Source organism: Manis javanica, chromosome 13 (genome assembly GCF_040802235.1).
Source record: "Manis javanica isolate MJ-LG chromosome 13, MJ_LKY, whole genome shotgun sequence".
Lineage (NCBI taxonomy): Eukaryota > Metazoa > Chordata > Mammalia > Pholidota > Manidae > Manis > Manis javanica.
Window position 1 is genome coordinate 32,896,018 of NC_133168.1, and position 27,539 is coordinate 32,923,556.

General features: G+C 37.6%; 1 long non-coding RNA gene across 2 annotated transcripts; it reads right to left on the reverse strand.

Moving 5' to 3' along the window:
* Positions 1-475: 475 nt before the first annotated feature.
* On the reverse strand, positions 476-26,082 carry LOC140845364 (uncharacterized). 2 transcript variants are annotated; one of them, XR_012124161.1, is made up of 4 exons: positions 25,591-26,082; positions 13,973-14,034; positions 13,146-13,218; positions 476-1,838 (listed from the first exon to the last, which is right to left on the reverse strand). It is a non-coding gene; the product is annotated as an uncharacterized lncRNA (long non-coding RNA). The 2 variants fall into 2 exon arrangements; XR_012124160.1 differs by lacking the exon at positions 13,146-13,218.
* Between the last annotated feature and the right edge of the window lie 1,457 nt (positions 26,083-27,539).

Consider the following 27,539-nt stretch of genomic DNA (forward strand, 5'->3'; position numbering starts at 1 on the left):
CAATCAAAAGTTTTTGGAGACCTCAATCTTTGGGACATATGTGTTTAAGAGAAATCAGCTTGGCAAAGGTGATGTAGGGGTGCAGGGTGGGTTAAAGCAGAAAGAGATTGGAAGGAAGGAAGATAAAACAAGGAGTCTGTTACAACATCCATGGGAAAAATGAGGATGGTCACTGCAGTAGAACTGAAGAAAACAGCATGTACTACTGAGAAAAGCATGCACTTCAAAGTCAGAAAGTATGGGGTGAAAATCAAAGCTCAATCATTTATGAACTCCTTGACCCCAAGCACAGGGTCTAAGCTCTCTCTAAACCTCAGTTTCTCTACTTAGAAAACAGATGTGAAATTAACATACATAATTGTTGTAAAGACTAAATGATAAAGTTTTAAAAACACCTAGTATATAATAGAAGTTCAGTGTTAATGCATGCTTTTAAGTGGAATATTTGAAACATTATGGAGGAGGAAACAAGTGCCCTTGGATTGAATATAGGAACTAAAGGAGAAAGAAAATCAAGCTGTACCACTGATACACATTTCTCTAATTTATTGACCACAGGACACTTCTTTCCCACAAAGCACATGAGAGGATACTAGAACACCATGATACCTCTCTTTAGGAGGTCACCAAGAACATCTGTATATGACGGTTGCTCTTGAAATATATTTGTCAATGTTTAATCTAATACTTCCCCAAACTGTTTGCACATGGAATGTTTTTCTTGTTTTATCAACTGTTAATATACCATGGAACTAGTGTCTGCCGAGCAGACTATGGGAGACACAGGTTTAAATGTTCATCCTGTACTTTGTTATGGATTTTTTGGCTTTTTCTAAATTTATTTTAGATTGCCTAACTTACAGAGCAGTCCCTGAAGACCTCTCTGGAGCCTCTCAAAGGGGCGGGCCAGGAATCTACTGCTCTCTCTGAATCTGTGGTGGTCTCCATCATGTCTGTTCAACAAGGGCCTTCAGCATGCTCCTTGGATTTCTTTAAGATTCTAGATGAAAATAACACACAGGGAATCCCAAAGTCTGTTTCTGAGTGGGAACTTTTTCACCTCCAGCTTTTCCTCCATTACCTGGAAGGTCCATTACCTCCATTACCTCATTGCAGTCAGTGAGTTAAGAAACTATTTTATTAAACTAATATATATTTTCAAGTTAAAAAATAGAAATAAACAGAAGAAATTAAAATTAATCACATCAGACAGAAAGAAATCAGTTAACATTTTGACTTTCATCCTTCCAGACTCTACATATGTGTATTTATTACCTGAACAAAAACATAATTGCATCATATATTTGTTATGTGACCTGCTTTTCTTCACAAATTAATATATATAAATATATTTCCAGGTCAAGAATATATATTTATATTAACATTTTTGTGGAATAATTAGTTTTCCATTGAATTAATAGATTGACCCTCTGGTTGCTATTGTAAACAAAAGTAAAATGAATATCTTAGAACTAATTTTGTATGTGTGCCAGCAATTTTTTAAAGTTAGGCTTAAAAACACTTAAAATGTACATTTCCAGACATTCTTCATATTTACAAACATCATGTTATTTTCTCTCAGAGAGCGTGAAACAAGGAGAATGGTCAGCTTCACACTTATAAACAGGGAAAAGGACATGGGTCTTTTCTGTCTCTTGGGCTCTGTATTTTCCAAGTGTATTTAAGGCACACTGGGGCCAATATCCTTGGGGAGGATGATATAGAACTGCTGAAAAGTCATCAAATCCCTGCAGGTTGCTTTCAAAAGATGTTCATATTCATATTCACTGACTCTGTCTTTTACTCCCATGTAAAGTTCTAGTTGTTTACTCTTGTACCTGTAAAGTGTTTGGAGACAAGTTTATTTTAACCTATGGCAAATTTCCAAATCATGATATATTCAATTTTCTAAAGTATATTCTAGCTACAATTCATCTCTACATTGATACAAAATTCAAAGATTTAGAATCCAGAGATAACAGATTAATTTCAACAGCCAAATTTTATTCTGATCTATAGAAATATTAATAAGTAACATAAAATAATAAGCATTTACAATAGACACTGCATTTTCTTATGTCATTTTCACAATAAACCTATGAAATCAGCACCATTATATCATTATCCCCATTTAACAGATTTGCTAACCAAGGAATAATGAGTTTACATAACTTGCCTTAAATAAGGCATGAATAGTGGCAGAGACAACACATTGTTCAATTCTGCTATTTTGCTCACCCATTTCCCCTCCATTTTTTCTTTCTGAAAAATTTGTTCCAAGGCAGGTAGGTGTGGAAACCTGGAGGAGACTTACAGTGGGTTATCACAGTCAGAGTGGATTGAAGGGGCGCCTTAGCACTTGAGGGAATGGCGTGACATTCAGAGTCCCAGCAGGGTGAAGGGCTGTCCTCAGAGCTAAGCTGGGCAGCTCCTCAGCTCCTCAAGAGGCCCTCTGAAGTCTCGGCTCCCACTGGAACACGGGTCTAGGTTCCACTAACTTGTCTGGTCCCTTGGGTGGAGTGGGGAGGGTGGCAGGAAGGCTGGGATCAGCTGGGACTATCAGCTGGAGTGTCTCCATGCACTGCTCCAGGAGGGTAGTTGCTGGGCAGTCAGAATCCCTACATGGCAGGTGGGTTCCCCTGAAGTGTGTGTCCCAAGAGCAAAAGTGAGAAGCTGGGTGGCCTTCTGATGTGGCCTTAAATCATGCTGTGTCAGGTCTATGTTCTTTTGGTTGAAGCAGCCACAAAGCCACCCAGATCTAAGCGGAGAGAACATACCACCTCTTGATGGGAGGAGTGTCAAGAATTTTTTAAGTGCTGCATCAAAACTGAAGGTACAAAACAGCAGCAGACTCACAGACTCCAAGAAGGGACTAGCGATTACCAAAGGGGAGGGGTGAGGGAGGGCGGGTGGGGAGGGAGGGAGAAAGGGATTGAGGGGTATTATAATTGGCACACATGGTGTGGGGGGGATTAGGGCAAAGAGTGTAACACAGAGAAGGCAAATAGTGACTCTGTGGCATCTTACTACACTGATGGGCAGTGACTGCAATGGGGTATGGGGGGGACACAATAACAGGGGTGAATGTAGCAACCACATTGTTGTTTCATGTGAAACCTTCATAAGAGTGTATATCAATAACACCTTAATGAAAGAAATAAAAAATAAAATAAAAGTACCGCATCACCCTAACCAAACATACTGCTTTCATTCCTGCCTCTCAACAATTTGTTCACCATACAGCAGCCAGAATAAATTTTAAACTATGGTCCATGTCATATTACCCTCCTGCTCCAACCTCCTCAAAGGCTTTCATTGTACCTCTGAAATCATTCAGCCATCCCTCTCTCCAGCTGCATATGAGGCCACTCTCTCGGGCCTTGCTCTGTGGGCTCCGGCGGTGCCACTCCTTCCCTCTTTGAGGTGGATCAAGCTCTTCTCTGCCTCAGAACACTGGGCATGCTGCTCCCTCTGTCTGGAGTATGTGATACCCAGCTCCTCACTAGGCTAGTTTCTACTCATTCATGAAATCCCCACTGTCATTTCCTCAGCTAGACCTTCCTGACACCCTCTCTTCTCCTTTCCCCCCACATCCCAATCTAACTTAATATCCTAACTATTCTTTTCATGCTACTACTTTTTTCTCTTTACATAGCACTCACCACAGTTATAAGTGCACGTTTATCTGCACGTTTGCATGTTTGATGTTTGTCTCTTTTATTAGATTAGAAGGAGATTAGGTTGTACTTTTGGCAAACACGTGACTATCACAATAAATACATCGTTTAGTCTCAACATAAACACAATTTTTTTTTAATTGGGGCAAAATTTAAATGACCATTTTAAAGTGAAAGATTCAGTGACATTTAGTACATTCAGAGTTGTACAACCACCACCACCATCTAGTTTCATGGCCCCAAAAGGAAATTTCATGCCTATTAAGCACTATTCCCCACTATTCTCTTCTGCCCTAGACCCTGGCAACCATCAAGTTGTACTGTTGTGCTAAGAATTTACATATTCTGGGTATAAATGAATCATGCAACATCTGACCTTTTGTGTCTTATTTCACTTAGTGTAATGTTTTCAAGGTTTGTCCACATTGTAGCATTTATCAGGACTTCATTCTATTTTATGGCTGAATAATGTATTTCTTTATATATATGTGAGATACTGGTCTATAGTTTTTTCTTGTGGTGCCTTCATCTGGTGTCAGTATCAGGGAAAGACTGGCCTCATTAGGAAGTATTTCTTCCTCCTCCACATTTTGGAAGAGTCTGGAAAGATTAGTGTTAGTTCTTTAAATATTCTGTAGCATTCACCAGTGAAACCATCTGGTCCTGGCTTTTTCTTTGTCCTTTTTGGGAGGTTTTTCATTACAGATATAATCCTTTTACTTGTTATAGGTCTACCAAGATTTTCTATTTCTTCTTGATTTGGTTTTGATAATTTGTGCATTTTTAGGAATTTCTCCATTTTATCTAGGTTATCAAACTGTTCACATACAATTCTTCATAGTGTTCTCATAATTTTATTTATTTCTGCAAGGTTGGTCATAATGTCTCCACCTCCATTGCTGATTTTTTTCTATTTATGTATTCTTTTCTGTCAGCCTAGGTGAAAGTTTGTCAGTTTTGTTGATGTTTTCAAGTAACTTCCCAAATCTGATGAAATATGAATCTACAAATACAAAAGCTCAACAAACTCCAAGAATCATAAACACAGAGATGATACTGAGGCAGGGCAGAAACTTACAGTTCAACATAAAGGCTTTCATTTTCTGTGTGTCACCACTCTTCTTGTGCCTCTGAACCCAAAGCCAATCTAGTTCAACTTTCAGAGGGAAAACCACTTCCACTGGGGTGGAGGAGAGGGGTGCCTACTAGGATTCTTAAGGTAGGGCAAGTTTTTAGAAATAACTTGTTCATATCTGTTTCTATTAAAAAAATTTTTTTCTCATTTTTTATCATTAATCTACAATTACATGGAGAACATTATGTTTACTAGACTCTCCCCTTCAGCAAGTCCCCCCCACAAAAACCATTACAGTTACTGTCCATCAGCATAGTAAGATGCTGTAGAATCACTACTTGTCTTCTCTGTGTTGCACATCCCTCCCTATGCACCCCCCCAAACATTATACATGCTAATTGTAAGGCCCCCTTTCTTTTCCTATGCCCTCATCCCTCCCTTTCCACCCATCCTCCCCAGTCCCTTTCCCTTTGGTAACTGTTAGTCCATTCTTAGGTTCTTTGATTCAGCTGCTGTTTTCTTCCTTCAGTTTTGCTTTGTTCTTATACTCCACATATGAGTGAAATCATTTGGTACTTGTCTTTCTCCACCTAGCTTATTTCACTGAGCATAATACCCTCTAGCTCCATTCATGTTGTTGCAAATGTAGGATTTGTTTTCTTCTTATGGCTGAATAATATTCCATTGTGTATATGTACCACATCTTCTTTATCCATTCATCTACTGATGGACACTCAGGTTGCTTCCATTTCTTGGCTATTGTAAATAGTGCTGCAATAAACATAGGAGTGCATCTGTCTTTTTCAAACTGGGCTGCTGCATTCTTAGGATAAATACCTAGAAATGAAATTCCTGGGTCAAATGGTATTTCCATTTTGAACTTTTTGAGGAACCTCCATATGGCCTTACACAATGGTTGAACTAATTTACATTCCCACCAGCAGTGTAGGAGGGCTCCCCTTTCTCGACAACCTCACCAACATTTGTTGTTGTTTGTCTTTTGGATGGTGGCAATCCTTACTGGTATGAGGTGATATCTCATTGTGGTTTTAATTTGCATTTCTCTGATGACTAGCGATGTGGAGCGTCTTTTCACGTATCTTTTGGCCATCTGAATTTCTTCTTTAGAGAACTGTCCTTTCAGCTCCTCTGCCCATTTTTTTATTGGATTATTTGCTTTTTGTTTGTTGAGTTGCATGAGCTCTTTATATATTTTGGATGTCAACCCTTTATTGGATCTGTTATTTATGAATCTATTCTTCCCATCTGTAGGGTAATTTTTTGTTCTATAGATGGTGTCCTTTGCTGTACAGAAGCTTTTCAGCTTGATATAGTCCCACTTTATCATTTTTGCTTTTGTTTCCCTTGCCCGGGGAGATATGTTCATGAAGAAGTCGCTCATGTTTATGTCCAAGAGATTTTTGCCTATGTTTTTTTCTAAGAGTTTTATGGTTTCATGACTTACATTAGGTCTTTGATCCATTGCAAATTTACTTTTGTGTATGGGGTTAGACAGTGATCCAGTTTCATTCTCTTACATGTAGCTGTCCAGTTTTGCCAGCCCCATCTGTTGAAGAGACTGTCCATGGTTCCTTTATCATATATTAATTGACCACATATGTTTGGATTAATCTCTGGAGTCTCTCTTCTGTTCCACTGGTCTGTGGCTCTGTTCTTGTGCCAGTACCAAATTGTCTTGATTACTGTGCCTTTGTAGTAGAGCTTGAAGTTGGGAGCGAGATGCCCCCCACTTTATTCTTCCTTCTCAGGATTGCTTTGGCTATTCGGGGTCTTTGGTGGTTCCATATGAATTTTTGAACTATTTGTTCCAGTTCATTGAAGAATGCTGCTGGTAATTTGATAGGGATTACATCGAATCTGTATATTGCTTTGGGCAGGATGGCCATTTTGATGATATTAATTCATCCTAGCCAGGAGCATGCAATGAGTTTCCATTTGTTAGTGTCCTCTTTAATTTCTCTTAAGAGTGTCTTATAGTTTTCAGGTTATAGGTCTTTCACTTCTTTGGTTAGGTTTATTCCTAGGTATTTTATTCTTTTTGATGCAATGGTGAATGGAATTGTTTTCCTGATTTCTCTTTCTATTGGTTCATTGTTAGTGTATAGGAAAGCCACAGATTTCTGTGTGTTAATTTTGTATCCTGCAACTTTGCTGTATTCAGATATCAATTCTAGTAGTTTTGGGGTGGAGTCTTTAGGGTTTTTTATGTACAATATCATGTCATCTGCAAATAGTGACAGCTTAACTTCTTCTTTACCAATCTGGATTCCTTGTATTTCTTTGTTTTGTCTGATTACTGAGGCTAGGACCTCCAGTACTATGTTAAATAACAGTGGGGAGAGTGGGCATTCTTATCTAGTTCCCGATCTCAGAGGAAAAGCTTTCAGCTTCTCGCTGTTCAGTATAATGTTGGCTGTGGGTTTATGATATATGACCTTTATTATGTTGAGGTACTTGCCCTCTATTCCCACTTTGTTGGGAGTTTTTATCATGAATGGATGTTGAATTTTGTCAAATGCATTTTCAGCATCTATGGAGATGACCATGTGGTTTTTGTCTTTCTTTTTGTTGATGTGGTGGATGATGTTGATGGATTTTAGAATGTTGTACCATCCTTGCATCCCTGGGATGAACCCCACTTGGTCATGGTGTATGATCCTTTTGATATGCTTTTGAATTCGGTTTGCTAATATTTTATTAAGTATTTTTGCATCTACATTCATCAGGGATATTGGTCTGTAATTTTCTTTTTTTGGTGGGGTCTTTGTTGGTATTAAGGTGATGTTGGCTTCATAGAATGAGTTTGGGAGTATTCCTTCCTCTTCTATTTTTTGGAACACTTTAAGGAGAATGGGTATTATGTCTTCTCTGTATGTCTGATAAAATTACGAGGTAAATCCATCTGGCCCAGCAGTTTTATTCTTGGGTAGTTTCTTGATTACCGCCTCAATTTCTTTGTTGGTAATTGGTTTATTTAGATTTTGTGTCTCTTCCTTGGTCGTTCTTGGAAGGTTGTATTTTTCTAGGAAGTTGTCCATTTCTAGGTTTTCCCGCTTGTTAGCATATAGGTTTTCATAGTATTCTCTAATAATTCTTTGTATTTCTGTGGGGTCCATTGTGATGTTTCCTTTGTCATTTCTGATTCTGTTGATGTGTGTTGATTCTCTTTTTCTCTTAGTAACTATGGCTAGAGGCTTATCTATTTTGTTCATTTTCTCAGAGAACCAGCTCTTGGTTTCATTGATTTTTTCTATTGTTTATTCTTCTCAGTTTTATTTATTTCTTCTCTGATCTTTATTATGTCCCTCCTTCTGCTTACTTAAGGCCTCACTTGTTCTTCTTTTTACAATTTCGATAATTCTGTCATTAGACTATTCATTTGAGTTTGTTCTTCCTTCTTTAAATAGGCCTGGATTACTATATACTTTCCTCTTAAGGCTGCTTTTGCTGTGTCTCACAGAAGTTGGGGCTTTGTGTTGTTGTCATTTGTTTCCATATATTGCTTGATCTCTATTTTAATTTGGTCTTTGATCCATTGATTAGTTAGGAGCGTGTTGTTAGGCCTTCATGTGTTTGTGGGCCTTTTTGCTTTCTTTGTACAATTTATTTCTAGTTTTATACCTTGTGGTCTGAAAAGTTGTTTGTTTGAATTTCAATCTTTTTGAATTTACTGAAGCTCTTTTTGTGGCCTAGTATGTGGTCTATTCTGGAGAATGGTCCATGTGCACTTGATAAGAATGTGTATCCTGTTGCTTTTGGATGTAGAGTTCTATAGATGTCTATTAGGTCCATCTGTTCTAGTGTGTTGTTCAGTGCCTCTGTGTCCTTACTTATTTTCTGTCTGGTGTATCTGTCCTTTGGAGTTAATGGTGTGTTGAAGTCACCTAAAATGAATGCATTGTGGTCTATTTCCTCCTTTAGTTCTGTTAGTATTTGTTTCACATATGCTGGTGTTCCTGTTTTGGGTGCATATATATTTAGAATGGTTATATCCTCTTGTTGGACTGAGCCCTTTATCATTATGTAATGTCCTTCTTTATTTCTTGTTACTTTCTTTGTTTTGAAGTCTATTTTGTCTGATACTAGTATTGCAACACCTGGTTTTTTCTCCCTGTTGTTTGCATGAAATATCTTTTTCCATCCCTTGACTTTTAGTCTGTGCATGTCTTTGGGTTTGAGGTGAGTCTCTTGTAAGCAGCATATAGATGGGTCTTTTTTTTTTTATCCTCTCAGTGACTCTATGTCTTTTGATTGGTGCATTCAGTCCATTTACATTTAGGGTGATTATCGATAGGTATGCACTTATTGCCGTTTCAGGCTTTAGATTCGTGGTTACCAAAGGTTCCAGGTTACTTTCCTTACTCCCTAAGAGTCTAACTTAACTCACTTAGTATGCTGTTACAAACACAATCTAAAGGTTCTTTTTTATTTCTCCTCCTTTTTCTTCCTCCTTCATTCTTTATATATTAGGTATCAAATTCTGTACTTTTTGTCTATCCTTTGATTGACTTTGGGGATATTTAATTTAATTTTGCATTTGCTTTATAATTAGCTGCTGTACTTTCTTTACTGTGGTTTTATTACCTCTGGTGACAGCTATTCAACCTTAGAAACACTTCCATCTATAACAGTACATCCAAAATAGACTTTAGAGATGGTTTGTGGGAGGTAAATTCTCTCAGCTTTTGCTTATCTGGAAATTGTCTAATCCCTCCTTCAAATTTAAATTATAATCTTGCCGGATAAAGTAATCTTGGTTCCAGTCCGTTCTGCTTCATTGCTTTAAATACATCATGCCATTCCCTTCTGGCCTGTAAGGTTTCTGCTGAGAAGTCTGATGTTAGCCTGATGGGCTTTCCTTTGTATGTGATCTTATTTCTGTCTCTGGCTGCTTGTAACAGTCTGTCCTTATCCTTGAACTTTCCCATTTTAATTACTATGTGTCTTAGTGTTGTCTTCCTTGGGTCCCTTGTGTTGGGGAATCTGTGGATCTCCGTGGCCTGAGAGACTATGTCCTTCCCCAGATTGGGGAAGTTTTCAGCAACTACCTCCTCAAAGACACTTTCCATCCTTTTCTCTCTCTCTCTTCTTCTTCTGGTATCCCTATAATGTGAATATTGTTCTGCTTGGATTTGTCACAGAGTTCTCTCAATATTCTTTCATTCTTAGAGATCCTTTTTTCTCTCTGTGCCTCAGCTTCTTTGTATTCCTCTTCTCTAGTTTCTATTTCGTTTATCATCTCCTCCACCATATCCAACCTGCTTTTAATACCCTCCATCGTGCTCTTCAACGATTGGATCTCTGACCTGAATTCATTCGTGAGTTCTTGGATGTCTTTCCGTACCTCCATTAGCATGTTGATGATTTTTATTTTGAACTCCCTTCAGGAAGAGTCATGAGGTCCATATCATTTAAATCTTTCTCGGGAGTTGTATTAGCAATTTTACTCTGGACAAGGTTCCTTTGGCATTTCATGTTTGTATATGGCACCCTCTAGTGTCCCGAAGCTCTAGTCTGGAGCTGCTCAGCCCATGAAGCAATCTCAGGGGTTGCAGGGGAGCAGTACTGGTGCCTGGGGGGAGGAAAGAGCTGTTCCCTGCCTCCCGGCTGCTGTGCCTGTCTCCACTGCCTGAGCCAGTGGGCCAAGCACACAAGTATAAATGTTTGTCCCAGAGCAGCTAGATATGGATCCCTGCTTTCCACAAGCAGCTGGAATCCCAGTCTCCCCAGGAACTCTGCCTGTATTATCTTTCCAACCCGGTAGTCATGCGAGTCTCATGGAAGCACCATGAAATGTAGGTTTGTGCTCCCAGAGCAGATCTCTGGAGCTAGGTATTCAGCAGTCCCAAGCCTTCTACTCTCTCCCTGCTCAGTTTCTCTTCCTCCCGCTGGTGAGCTGGGGTGGGGGAGGGGCTCAGGTCCCACGGAGCCACAGCTCTGGTACGTTACCCTGTTCAGTGAGTTCTGCTCTTCTGCTCTTTTCTTCAGGTTTATGCAGTCTGACGCTGTCCTCTTTCCTATTGCTCTCTCAGGATTAGTTGCGCCAACTATAGTTTCTAATTGTATCCAGTTTTAGGAGGAAGCCTTTGTCCCTCTTCTCATGCTGCCATATTTCTTGTTCCTATCTATTTTTATCACCAGCCATCTTCCCACTCTCACTGCCAATCAAACTGGGCTCTCATTGGTGCCTCTCAAACTCATTCATTCTGGGTTTCCAGCAAGGAGCTCACTGTTTCCTGGCTTTTGCCCTTGTTGGAGTAGGTTTCAGTCACCACTTTGTAACTTTTCAAAGTGATCGTTTCTCTTTTCTATTGTGGTGTCCTTTTCCATTCTCCTTTGGATTTATTTTTTTGGCCCTTTAAATATATTACAGCTTTGGGAAGGACCAAAACAACCCTGGATCTCATTTAATCTTTGTATCCATCTGATATTGTTATTATCCCTTTTTATAGATAGTTAAACTGAGGCTTGGAGAGGTTAGGAAACTTGTCCAAGGTCACAAAGACAGTAAGTGGTAGAGCCCAGTTGCAGAGGCCTTTATATTAACTTATACAGCTTCACTAAGCATGAGTAGACACACTTTGCTCCAATATCATCTGGTTTCAGAAATTGTTTTAAAACAAGTTTTGTTTTAGAAGTCCCTTATTTCCTAGGGTGTAAAGCAACAAGTTAATCTTCCTACTGCTCATACCCCAAGACTAACCAGGTTCATTACTTTAACCTTCACTTATACTCAGTGGTCCTAGAGACACAGGAATCCGTGTTAGACAATTATTAGCAAAGATTCAAAAGGCAGTAAAGAGGAAACTGGTGATGATATTGGCTGAGGTAGATGTATGTATTGGAGAGCTGTGCTGGGTGGAAGAGTGGATTTGCCTCTAGTGAATGGAGGGCAAAGCAAAAGTGATTCAAGTGAAGCCTACCTGAGCCCACAGAGAGAATAGTTGATGATCTTATTACTCTGTTGTACACACAGTTAATGCCAAAGAGTCTTTTGGAAAGAGGAACAGGCCAGTTATCAGTTTATTGTCTCTAGCTCAAAAGACATCCTTCATTGCCTGCACTGCAATATTAGAATTGGATCTTTTAAATATTTCTATTTTGTCAGCTGGCATAATATACTACTCTGTCGATAGAGTGTGCTACAGAAGGAGAGGGTTTCTTTTCTCTGGTTCTGGTGTGCTCTTCTTAGCAGGTCCTTACAGCATGCATGGCTTCTCTGATACCTGATGCCTGCAGCACATATAGTAGCTTCTTTAGTGCCTGGCTTCTGCATCACCAGTCAGTACTCTGGCACTTGGCCCCTGTCGGGTATGATGTTCAGCAGCACCCAGCAACAAATTGTTCTCCTGTAACCATTCAGGCTGTGTCATGGCACAAGACATCTTTCCATGAGTACCTTTCCCTAGTACCCTAGAAGAAGGATTTCCATCAAGTTCTAACAGTGCAATACACCAGTGACTTGTCTGCTATCCAGTGAGCTATGAATGTTCCCTCTCCAAAGTCTGGATCTGCCTTGGATGGGGGTGGTGGGCTCTTTTTGGGGCTCTCATTCTCAGCCCTAAGGATAGTGGCTGCTCTTTATATGTTATTCCTTTATATGTTATATGTTATATGTAATTTTTTTTTTAGTATTCTCCTTATTTTTACTAGGACACCCCTCATTGCTCCAATCCTGTTACAGTTAATGACCACATTAAATTTTTCATGTACAAATTACAGTGTGGTTTCTCTTCCCAGACTGGACTCCAACACAAGGAACCTCTGGTCTCTGTGACCTTTGTGATAGTTTTCCAATAACAATTCTTGGCCTGATGAACTGACTTAAAATTTTAAAAATGAATCTCTATGGGGAAATGTTTAGATATGAGGAAACAACTGATATTAAAAAAGAACTTCTGATTAAGTGTATTGTTTTCACCAACCAATAAATACATTGCATACCTATTATGCATAAAGACATAAAGGCACAATGTTGATTTTGGACTTTATAAAGATCTTGCAGCACAGGGATGGCATAAGCATTTCATCTTTAATGCCAACTCAGATTAATTGTAGCGGCTATCTGGGTTGAGAAGGATTTTCAGGCCAGAAAGCAATGATCAATTTGTGCTATTTATCACAGGTAAAAGAAGAAGTGGTGAGAAAGCATGGTTATTTGTCAGCTGTTACCTAGCAAGTTTTACAGATTAGTAAGCAAAGGCACAGAAATTTAAATGGCTTGGCCAAAATAAAACTATATAGTATAAAGCTGGGGCTAGCTCCATAGTTACAATTTCCAGTGCATTTCTTTACCTGTTACTACTCTAAGTGATGATGGTGTTCTGAGGTCAGGTAAGAAGTACAAACACATGTAAAATGAGTCCATTTACCTTTTGTAACTGTTAGGGTCCAGGGTACAAATGAAGGAAATCATATTTATTGCCACCAAAGTGAAGAACAGATCTGAAATGAAAAGAACTTACAGAATTTTCTGCCTCACTCCAGAAACAGAACAGTGGAAGCATCTTAGGAAAGCCCAGTGCTTTACCATTTACTTAATTTGACTTTCAGATCTCACAAAGGTACTCATCACCAAAGGCATGGGATATCATGGAAACTATGCTTAAGCCTATTATAGATACATATTAAACTATACAAATTAGGCATCTGAGAACAATAGTTACTTTTTTAATTCACCAAAAAGTTTTATTTGCACTTGGTTGATGGGGAGGATGATAGCTAATAATAGTTTGGACTTTGGACTGTAGAGAAAATCTTTTTCTGGAAAATATTGTATGTCCCATTTGGGTAGATCCTATGGAAATTAGGAATCCAGCCCATTTAAAGGTGTAACTTCTGAAATGCTGATGAGATAAGTCTTTCTCCCATTCTTCCACCTGCAGAGCTGTTACCCACCACCACTGGAGCACACAAGGGTGGCCTTAAATCCCTAGAATCTAGTCAAAGGCGATACAAGTCAGAACTTCCCAGTAGAAAAATGAGATTTTTGAAGTAGTTTTCTCACTTAAGGACATAGCATAGTGTGATTTTAAAAAGCAGGTGAAATTTTTGTCTCTTCAAATCAGACATTCAGTTTATTGGTTGTCAGGACATGATGACCTTTTTGATGGTATTTGTTTAACAGAAGCAATTTTGATGTTTTCTCTTTTAACTTAGGAACTGTTCTCTATACTAGCCTATTATTGAAACCTTTTACCTGTGCATCAGCCTATAAAGTACATGCCAACTGACTGGAGGCCACCCTTGAAATGTTGATTTCTGAAAAAACAAGAAAGGTAACTAGTTAGATGATACAGGAGAGAAACTGGAAGCTTCTGATTTATCAATAAAACTAGAAATTCACAACCCCAAAGAGATTAGTCTTAGATTTCAATCATAACTTTTTTCAACTCACCTCTAAACACACACCACCAGTTACAAGATGGACAAAAAGTTTGACCTATTCAGAATCCTATTAATTTTATTTTTAGAAATAATTTATACATATTTCCTCAACATTTAGAGTAAACATTCTTAAATTATCAATTAAAAAGAGCAACTAACAGAATCTAATCAAGGAATCTGATCTCCCTTAAAATTTATTGTACCAGAAAATAATTTATTAATAAGCCTAATCACAACTCTGTAAAGTATCATAATTTCAAAGATAAAAGAGGCTGGGTGTTTAGTTTAGTAACAGAATTTGTGGAATAAGAATTTAATGCCCCTGCATATTAACTTCTCTGTATTAAGCTACATTTCCTAGAAATAAATTTCAGTTCTCCTTTTCTATTATATATATTAAATAAGTTCATCCCAAGCCAAAATAGAAAACTATTCTGGGTCTCATATGCATTTCTATTTTACTTTTTACTAGAAAAGCCACAAGAACGATTTACTATCAGATATGCTGTTTTATGGATGTAAAGCTCAGGAATTAGTTTTAAAATTGTTCCACGTAAAGAAAAACTCAAATCAGTACACCATATTGCAGTTTAATTCAAATAGTATTGAATCCAATAGTGCACTCAAAAGAACCTGTTAATAAGTGCTACTCTGCTGTAAGTAGACCACCAGAGTACAAATGAAACTAGGAAAAAATTTAAAGAATGGAGTATCTGCCATCTTGTGGTGAGATGAGGAAATGCAGCAATTGTCGAGCAGCTTGTAAATACTGTAGCCCCTCCTAAATATTATTTCTTCACATTAACATTGCTACTCATGTGAAAAACCAATAACAATGCAATGTGCTTGGGTTTTTTTCCCGTGATTCACTTACAACCATTTTTCTTGACAGATTATCCTTTGGTAAATTGTTGGTGCCTTAAGATCCCCCTAAACTTGCCAAGTCTTACGAGTTTCCTAGCTAAAATCAGTTCTCAAATGGCTTGCTTCTCTATTCACCATGACCTAACGGTGTAATGTTAATAGCCATCATGCTGTAACAAAAAGTTCAGTACAACCCATCTGATGTCTAGAGAACATTTGAAGATTTAAGACTTCTCCCCTGAACTATTTTGCCCTACCTCTCTTTGCCTGATACTGTAACAATAGTTAACACTTACTGAGAATGAACTGTGTATAAACTCAATCCTTATGACAGCCCTGCAGCAAGGACTATTTTCATCTTCATTTTGCGGAAACCACTGAAGCTCAGAGAGTTCACTAACTTGCATGAAATTATGGTGAAAAGGGGATCATAAACTACTGAAACGCAACTTATGATAACACAAATCAGTTTTTATTTAAAACCTTGAAAACCCATGTTCCAGACACCAGAGAAGCTTCAGCAGTATTTCTACTGAAGCCATAAAAACCAAAAGATATAGGTAAATTACTTCAATGTAAGAACTTCAAAGAATCTATTAACAGAATGCTAGCGGAAGAGCAAAGATTAGTTATTATGTAACTACTTTATAATGCCAATGCTGATTGGGAGCAAGCATTCATTCATGCCACCAGGAAATGAGAAAAGTGAGAGAGAACAGGCTTTTGTTTTCCTGAGTTAAGGCCTTAAGGTGTCATTTTAAAAAAGTGAAAGGATGAGTTTGATAGCTACTTTACCTCGATCAGGACCACAATTCTTCCAGATGACTTTGTCTCCCCAGATGACTGGGGTTTTTAACCACATGGTGAATCTCCCTTCTCCTAGGAGGTGATGAAGCTATTAAAGTCACTAGTGTCGCAGCAACATTACACTAGTCTTTTAAAGTCCTTCCAAGAGGTGAGCAGAAAAATGGAAGCTGTAAGGTCGGGGAAACTTCATCCCTTTGACAAATTATCTGCTGACATTTTTAAGTGAAATTTTTATATCGTATTCGCATTAAGCAGCACTCAAAAAAGCAGCCATTTCAATGCTACGGTTTCACCATAATCTTAGATATTGTTTAACCAAGTCATTTTGCATGTTTTTTTATACAAAATGTAGTACATCATGTGACTCACAGCTTCATTGCCTTTTTTCAGTTAATGATAATCTTGAAGACATTTCCATATATAGTATGTAATTCTCATTCTTGCTATGGCTGTATAGTCTTATGATACCATTCAACTCATCATCAATCAAATACTTGGGTCATTTTAATCTTCTATTATAATTTTAAACAATGTTGCATAATGAAGATTTCTGAAAGTCATTTTGCACATCAGGTATTTTAATTTTCCAAAATGGATTTTGAATCAGATTTCTAGTTTTTATATAGAGTATCAAATTAAGCTTTAAGTGATGACTTACACACTATACCTCAATGTGTGACAGTTCTCTGTAACTCGTTTTTCTTTTTCAAAATTCTGAAAGCGTATTTTTATTAGCATAATATTCCACTTAAAGTACTCTACCATAGTTCCTTTTTTTCCCTTACTTTTTTTATTGAGGTATTATTGATATACACTCTCATGAAGATTTCACATGAAAAAATAATTCACCCATGTTGTTGTGTCCCACCATAACCCATTGCAGTCAATGCCCAACAAGATGGCAAAGAGTCACTATTTGCCTTCCTGTGCTACTGTCTTCCCCATGATCTCCCACACAACACGTGTGCCAATCATAAAACCACTCACTTACCTTCTCCCTCCCTCCCCACCTAGCCTCCCCACCCTTCCTCTTTGGTAACCACTAGTCCCTTCTTGCAGTCTGTGAGTCTGTTGCTGTTTTGTTCCTTCAGTTTTGCTTTGTTGTGATACTCCACAAATGACAGAAATCATTTGGTATTTGTCTTTCTCTGCCTGGCTTATTTCACTGAGCATAATGTCCTCCAGTTCCATCCATGTTGTTGCAAATGGTAGGATTTGTTTCTTTCTTATGGCTGAATAGTATTTCATTGTATTTATGTACCACCTATTTTTCATCCATTCGTCTACTGATGGACACTTAGGTTGCTTCCATATCTTAGCTATTGCAAATAGTGCTGCAATAAACATAGGGGTGCATATCTCTTTTTGAATCTGATAAATTATATTCTTCGGGTAAATTCCTAGGAGTGGAATTCCCAAGTCAAATGGTATTTCTATTTTCAGTTTTTTGAGGAACGTCTATATTGCTTTCCACAATGGTTGAAGTAGCTTACATTCCCACAAGCAGTGTCGGAGGGTTCCCCTTTCTCCACATCCTCACCAGCATTTGTTGTTCTTAATCTTTTCAATTCTGGCCATCCTAACTGATGTGAGGTGACATCTCATTATGGTTTTTATTTGCACTTCCCTGATAATTAGCAATGTGGATCATCTTATCATGTGCCTGTTGGTCATCTGAATTTCTTCTTTGGAGAATTGTCTGTTTATATCCTCTGCCGATTTTTTAATTGGGTTATTTGCTTTCTCGGTGTTGAGGTCTGTGACTGATTTATATATATTTTGGATGTTAACCCCTTGTCGGATATGTCATTTACAAATATATTATCCCATACTGTAGGATGCCTTTTTGTTCTGTTGATGGTGTCCTTTGCTGTACAGAAGCTATTAAGTTTGATGTAGCCCCATTTGTTCCTTTTTGCTTTTATTTCCCTTGCTCGAGGAGATGCATTCAGAAAACAGTTGCTCATGTTCATATTCAGGAGATTTTTGCCTATGTTGTCTTCTAAGAGTTTTATGGTTTCACGACATACATTCAGGTCTCTGACACATTTTGAGTTTACTTTTGTGTATGGGGTTAGACAATAATCCAGTTTCATTCTCTTGCATGTAGCTGTCCAGTTTTGCCAACACTAGCTGTTGAAGAGGTTGTCATTTCCCCATTATATGTCCATGGATCCTTTATCATGTATTAATTGACCATATATGCTTGGGTTTATATCTGGGCTCTCTAGTCTGTTCCATAGATCTATAGGTCTGTTCTCTGCCAGTACCAAACTGTCTTGATTACTGTGGATTTGTAGTAGGGCTTGAAGATGGGGAGCATAATCCCCCCAGCTTTATTCATCCTTCTCAGGATTGCTTTGGCTATTTGGGGTCTTTTGTGGTTCCATATGAATTTTAGACGATTTGCTCTAGTTCATTGAAGAATGCTGTAATTTGATAGGAATCACATTGAATCTCCAGATGGCTCTAGGCAGGATGGCCATTTTCACAATATTAATTCTTGCTATCCATGAGAATGGGATGTGTTTCCATTTATTGTTATCTTCTTTAATTTCTCTCATGACAGTCTTGTAGTTTTCAGAGTACAGGTCTTTCACTTCCTTGGTTAGGATTATTCCCAGGTATTTAATTCTTTTAGATGTAATTGTAAATGGAATTGTTTTCCTGATTTCTCTCTCTGCTAGTTCATTGTTAGTGTATAGGAATGCATCTGACAAAATTCTGTGTATTAATTTTGTATCCTGCAACTTTGCTGAATTCAGATATTAGATCTAGTAGTTTTGGAGTGGAGTCTTTAGGGTTTTGTATGTACAATTGCGCCATCCAGCAGCACGCAGGTTAGGACAAAAGGCAGGCTATGACTGATAGTTCACTCAAGCTCTTTATTTATTCAGCATTACAGCATAAGCAAGCAAGCAAGCTCTAATCTATCTCTAACTTTTCTCTGCCTCTACTTCTACCCTTCTCCCTCTCGCCTCTTCTCATACCGTTCTTACACCCCCAGTCTCTCCAGGGGTGAGATTCTAGCATCAAAGCCTAAGGAAGCTCTGTTAGGTGGATTCTGGGTACACTCTGACAACACAGGACTTTTCTGGGAACGGAGGAATGGCCTTGAGTGCGGTTGCAGCTTGTGAGAGGTCAGAGATGACTCACTGCTCTGGCTGGTTGGGTACGGCTCCCAACATCTCCCCCTTTTTTGTTTAATAAAACAACTAGTTTGACTCAGACTGGGTCAAGGTATGTGCCTGTCTTAGGTTGTATGGTTGAAGTAAATCCTTACCCGTCATGGGGCTATAGTCCTCTGTCGACTACTCCCTGTCTTAGGTTGGTATTTACAATTCAACCATATCTTACCTGTCATTGGCTATCATACTTGACTTTAGAACTTATGATTTACAAGTTGGGGGGCCGTCTGCAATTTCAAATAATGCAGGTCTCTTAAAGCTTGTTGGATGAGTTTCCACATGCTGCAAAGGACACAAGGCCCTAGTAACAGCAATAGAAGACATAAAATGCTTAGGGTTAAGAGAGGTGTGACAGCGTGCCAGAGACTATTCATATTCAGGAGTTCTTTGAATATGTCTTTTATCTGATTTAATATATCAGATGCAGTTGTGGCTGCAAATAAGATATTATGATTTAAAAGGGTGACCGGGGTGACCGGGGATGTAACTCCCCCTTTTTTGTGTTTTTGATTTTTTGTTTTTTCAATTGAGCTTTAAGGGTGCCATGGGCATGTTCTACAATGCTTTGGCCTTGTAGATTATATGGTATCTCAGTTTTGGGTGAAATTTGCATTACATGGCTGAGATCAAACATGTCGAAAGACAGACATAACTTGAATATATATATATAGGTTTTAACAAACTACTAGTTAAATTGCGTACACAGATTCACAGAATAGGAATACAGATACATAACAAAGGCAGACTTACAATTACTATATCTAATGAATATACCTAATGAAATCAAGAAAACTAGTTAGATAGCTTAGGCATTAGTAAAAACTTATTGACAATATGATGGACATCATCTAATTGATTTTGGGTAGTTTGAGAAAAATTAGACAAATTGAAACAGCACATTCTTGGGAACTGTTCACATCCTACATGGTCTTTTAACAGCATACAGTTCACAGCAGCGTGATTCTGAAGCACCACAGCTCACAATTCTCCCAGTTCTTGGTTGAGTTCAGATAATACAGAAGTAGTCAAATTTGTTGTTTTGCTATACACGCAGGCTAGCTTAGATATCTCTTTTAGGATTCCAACGACAAGTCCAGGAACTGGCAGGAGGAACGCAGCTGCAACTGCGACAGCAGCAGGCTCTGAAAGTTTCAAGTTTTCATGACAATCAGATGGCAGAGCTCGGAGAAGCCTCTTGCGCTTATATCCAGGTGGTCTATTAGAGCAGGAAGAATGCGTCTCACACTACTTAACTTTGATAGTGTGGAGAGAGGGCTTAATATGTTTTGTTATTACACAAAAATACTCAACTATTTGGAAGCCTATATCTAGAAGACCATTTTAAAATGATTGCACAATTGCAGTAAGAGGCTACATGAGTACAATTAATATATACACAATCAGCAATTACTATAATTACTAACAGGTAGATTTAATTGGGCATCTGGAGCAAGCACTTTAGGGGGAAGAATGATGTTTATGCCTGAGATATTAGTAAACACTGTAAGAGAAAGTCTTATGCCTATTAAATTCTTCAACAGTTCACTGATAGAGGAATTTCTTGCTACACAAAAAGATGACTTGTACAACTTTTGGCTCACAAGTTGTTGTAACTACAAGTTAGGTGAGGAAAAATTATCTTCTGGAATGAGTGATATATTTAAACACATATAATTACTCTTATGACAGGAGTTCTTTTTTGAAAATTTTCACAAGTATAACTGCCAATATCTTCTCGGGACAAGACTGCTTTATAAATATCATAATGATCACCATCTCTAACAGACCAATCAGCAATATCATTCCATCTAAGTTTTCCTCTATCATTTGTCTATATATTTCTTCTGTAGTATGTACATATGTAAGTGCCATTATTGGAAATAAAAAAGATACTAGTATTTAGTGGGCTTCAGTTTTCCGTGTCTGACGTACAGACTTTTGTTGAGGTTCTTTGGTGGTCACCTTCTGGAATGATTCTTCTAGAGGATGTTGATGTTGGAAGTTCTCCTTCATATTGTATCTGAATTCATTTTCTGGGTGGCTAGATCAAGCATTGATCCTCTGTAACAACACAAGCAAACCCTTTGCCCCACACCTTGATATGATTTTTATGCCATAGTGAAGAACCTATTGGAGACTACCACACAGGAACTGTTGTTGTTTCAGAAAAGGAAATATCAGAAAAATGTATTTCTACTGCTGATCGTCTATCACCTTTTAGAAGATCAAAATTAAGGATATGTAAAGCATGCATTGATCATCAATTTGCAATTAATTTTATCATATCGGGGAGTAATCCCCCCTCTTTGTATTAATAAATAATGTTTAAGAATAAGGTGACAATATTCAATGAGAGCTTGGCTTGTAGAATTGTATGAAATGCCTGTGTTATGAGTGATATTATATAGCTGAAAAAATGTATGTAACACAGAGGAGAGGTAAACTGGAGCGTTGTCGTCAGCTTAAGAGATAAAAAGCTTAAAACATTTTATCAGCAACACTTGAAACAAGAAGCTACAAAATCATTTTTCTTTAGTTTACTTAATTTTAAGTAACTAGTACTCATTTTGCTGAAATCTAGTTCTTTACTAGTTTAGTAGTAATTAAATAGTGATTATAAACAAGAAAAGATTTACAAATGACAATGGTTAAAGATTTGATGAGAACTTACTGTAAGATAGTTGATATATGGAAGTTTGGATATTTCTGTAACATAAAACACTCAGTAATAAAATCAAGCATTATTCCTTTTGACAGAACTTTTTAGGTAAGTATATATCAGGTAAATAAGCCAAATTAGTCAAACATTTTCTTTGATGAGGAGAAGAAATTCTACTGATATGTTCCAGGGCCCCTCTGAGAGGTAAAAATACCTTTTTAAATTTGGTCTTGGGAAGCTGTCAAAAGTTTTTAAGGCACTTGCCTAAAAAGAATTACAGTTATTAAATAACACTTATTATTTAACCAGAATGATAATAAAAAAGTTTAAAAGCAAATTCAGATGGTTACATAGTTAACAACACTTAGCTTACAGTCTTTTTAATATTAAGATCTCATTTTCTTAAATACTCAGGCAATTCATTGAGACTTTAAGCATAAGAAACTGTTTTGATAAAACAATTAGAAAACTTTTTGCAATCTTTCAATATTAAGAGCAGACTAACGGTTAAAGAAAACTTTGTCTTTTTAACTGAAAACAGAATTCTAATTTTGCTATGTACTTGATATCAAGACTCATTTGCTTTAATTTCACACAGCATGATTTTATCAATCTTTTATAAATTTTTTACAACTTTTATATTCAGTGTTTTCTTTCTTTGAACAAACAGCTGTACTTTTGAATAGTTATCTTCTTTTACCCTCAACAAAACATATTTCCATTCTTTATACTTTCTCTATTAAAACACACATCTTTAACATACTAAAATATTTTCCTTACTATATCAAGTGGTTTTCATTAGAACTTAAAACTATTTGATACTTTAACCTTCAGAGAACACTGAAAAATATACCATTGTAAACTGTTACACCAGCATTCTTCAGATTGATACATTTATGAACGTATTTTATCATTTTTGGAAATGTGCCTTACAGCACAATTTCTCATTAAGCACAAAATATGTCTATATAACTTAGCAAACTTTAAGAATTTTGTTTACCACAAAAATTCTCAGGCTGTTTGCAGATATATACACTGTTATACATTAATACAGTATTATTATTAAAAAGTTTATTTGCTACACTTGTTTACTTATTTTTAGCAACATGCCAGATTACTTATAAAACTTCTACCAAACATCAAAGTCAAGCTTTTCTTAAAGCATCTTCTTGAAAAATTTAACAGGTAACATCAACTTAAATGACTTTAAGTAAACTTTGGCAGTTGTTAACTATAAGGACATGTCCATTTCACGTAAACTTAAATTACCATTAATGCTTAATATTTTTTATTAGATTTTCTGGAAGTTTTAGAATGCCCAATTTTCACAAGCACTTGTTTTCAAATTAATTTTTATTAATACCCTCCGGAGGTAGAAAACATTTTTTTTTACACACTTAGACACACAAACATACAGACTGAGACATAATGACTACAGTTAGCAACACTTTTCATATAAAAACATAAACACAGACAAACTGACATAAAGATTTGAGTTTCTAATATTCAATTGCCTTCTTTCTTCTTAGTTTATTTGATTAAAAGTACTTAAGTTTTCAAGAATACACTCTAAGGGAAAGCAGTTTACATTACTGGGTTAAGGTTTAGACAGCCCCAGTCCAGGGGGCTGGAAATAAAATGCATGTACAATTCTAGCACGAGTTATTTAAAGCCAGGCTGTATTGCAAAAGATAAATTTCTTCTATCTCAGGGACTCGTTTAAAACTTCCCAATTTTCAGAAATGTGGGATTCACATATAAATCAAGTATAAAAATCAAACGAATATTCATATTTGACCTGATTGTTTATAGTTCATAATGAGTGATCAAAACCGAAAGTTTTTGTGATGACTACCCTTGTACTGTTCACCATGTAAGAACTTATTCACTATGTAAGAATTTGTTCACCAGTAAGAACTTGTTCGTTATGCTTCAGAAGATTGGAGACTGATGAGAATTAGGCTGGGGGTGGATTAATGATTGTACATTGAGCATTGACTCCCCTATACAGAATTAAATTGTTGTTAACAACCATTTGATCAATAAATATGAGAGATGCCCTCTCAAAAAAAAAATAAATAAATAAAATAATAAAATCAACAACAAAAAAACCTTCCCAATTTTCAAAGATAACGATGAACTTAGTAAGTAGAATAGATTTTCACTGAAAGAATTTAGAAAACTAGTTCCATATTGTAGTAGTTCACGGGACTTTTGACTATTTTCTTTGTGGCAAATATATTTAGCTGAATAACATTATATTGCATATCTCTCTCAGGGGCTAAGCCTCTCTAATCAGGAAGTTTGTATTGAGGCCAGGTTTGTGTGCAGAACATAAGACACTTCTTTGAGTTTAGGGACTGAATTACTCTCAGTTTTCCTAGTTTTTTCTGCCTGAGCTTTAGTCATTTCTTGAGAGCCCCTTGCCTGTCTGGTAAGTGCAGGGACTGTGTGACTTCTCACTGCTAGAGCCTTGATTCAGGTTACAAACTTGTTTCGCTTCCTTGGGGCTGCAGACAAGGAAATGCCTAGCTCTAGGACGACTGCCTCTAAGGAAAGGAGTTAATAGAATAGAGCTATTTACATGTTGATTTGAGGATGTGGCTTGATTATTTTGCAGGTTCTATTTACACAGTTAGCTGCAGGACTACCTCCTAAGCTGCGAAAAACAGCATCTTTTAAATGGGATACCTTCTTCGGGGAACCAAGGACATACTTGTTCTATAAATTCTAAAAATTTTGTTAGTTGTTGTCCTACTTTTGAGCCGGGTGTCCGCAGCATATACTTAAGTATCTGTGCAAATAGGACTCAGCTGTTTCTGGCTCCCATGTTACTCTACACCCTTTTCTGAGCAGATTAGTGAGTTGCTGGATCTGCTCCTGGGAGGCAATGACTTGAGCTTTTAAGGACTCAATTAAATCCTCTCGCGGATCAAAGGGCGGGCGCGGAGGGGAAAATCTGAGAGGTGTACCTAGGAGGAGGCATATTCTCCACAGGCCTTTCCTTAAATGATCTTTTCATAGGCTCATCACTATTTCTGAGTTTTTCTTGCTCACTTTCACTTTTCCCCGACTAGTTCTCTCAGGCCCTTCTGCATTATCGGAGCTTCCTGTATCTGAGTCTGTGGAGTGACAGGATGCCTTTTTCCTTCTTTTCTTGAACCCATCTCACTTTTTTATCTCCTCCTCCTTTGCTGCGTTCAGCGGGCCCCTTGCTGCCTTTTCTGTCTGTGATGAAGTCTCTACTAAATCGTCTCCAGCCTGTGATTCTTGTTCTTGAATTTCCCCTAATGTCTTAGCACAATCTTGTATGCGCTCTTGAATCACAACTTTGGGGGAGGAGAGGCAATCTTTAACTAAGGCCCAAAGGGAGAGGACATTAGGAGGGACTGAATCCTCTCCATTTTCCCTCATATATTTAGCAACGTCCAATTTGTGCCTCTCCCAGTCTTCTTTGTCAAAACTTCCCACTGTCAGTAACCAAGGACTTATCTCTCCTAAGGCATTAATATACTTCTTTGCTGTTTCATCTTTTATTCCAGTTCCTGCTGCTTTAAGCAGCTGTTTCAAGCTGTTTTTGGCCTGATGTTTAGACAGATCTGATCCCATCTTGTAACTTATGAAAAATAGAAAGCAGCTTAGCAATAATATATGACAAGAACAATTAGCAGAACAATAAGGCAAAGAAAGCCTGCTAGGATGAAAATCCTCTCAGAGCTTGCACAGATATAAATTGTCTGCGCACTGCCTCTTCTGAGGGAGATTTTCCCCAACAGCCCATGAATTTTGTGAGGCCTTTCTCAGAGCTTGAGTTCTACTATTTTTCCTCCCAATTTAATGGGTGACTCCTGCCCAGTTTAGTGGGTAATTCCTTCCCAGTTTAGTGGGTAATTCTCTATTTTCCTCGCTTACCTTTCACTTAGGCCGAAGCTTTTTCTCCCGGGGGTCCTCAGCTGATCCGCTGTTTTTGTCCTCAACGAAGGAGCGTCCTCCCTGTATGGGCCACCACTTGCACCGTCCAGCAGTGCGCGGGTTAGGACAAAAGGCAGGCTGGGACTGATAGTTCACTCAAGCTCTTTATTTATTCAGCATTACAGCATGAGCAAACAAACAAGCTCTAATCTATCTCTAACTTTTCTCTGCCTCTACTTCTACCCTTCTCCCTCTTGCCTCTTCTCATACCGTCCTTATACCCTCCAGTCTCTCCGGGAGCGAGATTCTACATCAAAGCATAAGGAAGCTCTGTTAGGTGGATTTTGGGTACACTCTGACAACACAGGACTTTTCTGGGAACGGAGGAACGGCGTTGAGTGAGGTTGCAGCTTGTGAGAGGTCAGAGATGACTCACTGCTCTGGCTGGTTGGGCACGGCTCCCAACATACAATATTATGTCATCTGCAAACAGTGACAGTTTGGCTTCTTCCTTGCCAATCTGGATGCCTTTTGTTTCTTTGCATTGTCTGATTGCCATGGCTAGGACCTCCAGTACTATGTTGAATAGAAGTGGGGAGAGTGGGCATCCTTGCCTTGTTCCTGATCATAAAGGAAAAGCTTTCAGCTTCTCGCTGTTAAGTATGATGTTGGTTGTGTGTTTTTCATATATGACCTTTATTATGTTGAGGTACTTGCCCTCCATACTCATTTTGTTAAGAGTTTTTATCATGAATGGATGATGAATTTTGTCAAATGCTTTTTCAGCATCTATGGATAATGATCATGTGGTTTTTGTCCTTTTTGTTGATGTGGTGGATGACGTTGATGGATTTTCGAATGTTGTACCATCCTTTACATCCCTGGAATGAATCCTATTTGATCATGATGGATAATCTTTTTGATGTATCTCTGTATTCTGTTTGCTAATATTTTGTTGAGTATTTTTGCATCTATGTTCATCAGGGATATTGGTAATTTTCTTGTTTATGGTGTGTTTGGTTTTGGTATTAGAGTGATGCTGGCCTCATAAAATGAGTTTGGAAGTATTCCCTCCTCTTCTACATTTTGGAAAATTTTAAAGAGAACTGGTATTAGGTCTTCACTAAATGTTTGATAAATTTCAGCGGTGAAGCCATCTGGTCCAGGGGTTTTGTTCTTTGGTAGTTTTTTGATTACCAATTCAATTTCATTGCTAGTAATTGGGCGGTTCAGATTTTCTGTTTTTCTGGGTCAGCCTTGGAAGGTTGTATTTTTCTAGAAAGTTGTCAATTTCTTCTAGGTTATCCAGTTTGTTAGCATTTTTTTGTATAAAAAATTGTAACAATTTTTTATAGTATTCTCTAATAATTATTTGTATTTCTGTGATGTCCGTAGTGAGTTTTCCTTTCTCATTTTTTATTCTGTTTGTGTGTAGACTGTCTTTTCCCTGATAAGTCTGATAAGGTGGTTATCTATTTTGTTTACTTTCTCGAAGAACGAGCTCTTGCTTTCATTGATTCTTTCTACTGTTTCATTCTTCTCGATTTTATTAATGCTCTAATCTTTATTATGTTCCTCCTTCTACTGACTTTGGGCCTCATTTTTCTTTTTTTTTTTTTCTATTTCATTAATTGTGAGTTTAGACTGTTCATATGGGATTATTCTTCTTTCCTGAGGTAAGCCTGTATTGCAATATACTTCCATCTTAGCACAGCCTTCACTGCATCCCAGATTTTGAGGTGTCGAATTATTATTGTTATTTGTCTCTATATATTGCTTGATATCTGTTTTTATGTGGTCATTTATCCATTGGTTATTTAGGAGCATGTTGTTAAGCCTCCATGTGTTGGTGGGCTTTTTCATTTTCTTTGTGTAATTTATTTCTAGTTTCATACCCTTGTGGTCTGAGAAGCTGGGTGGCACAATTTCAATCTTTTTGAATTTACTGA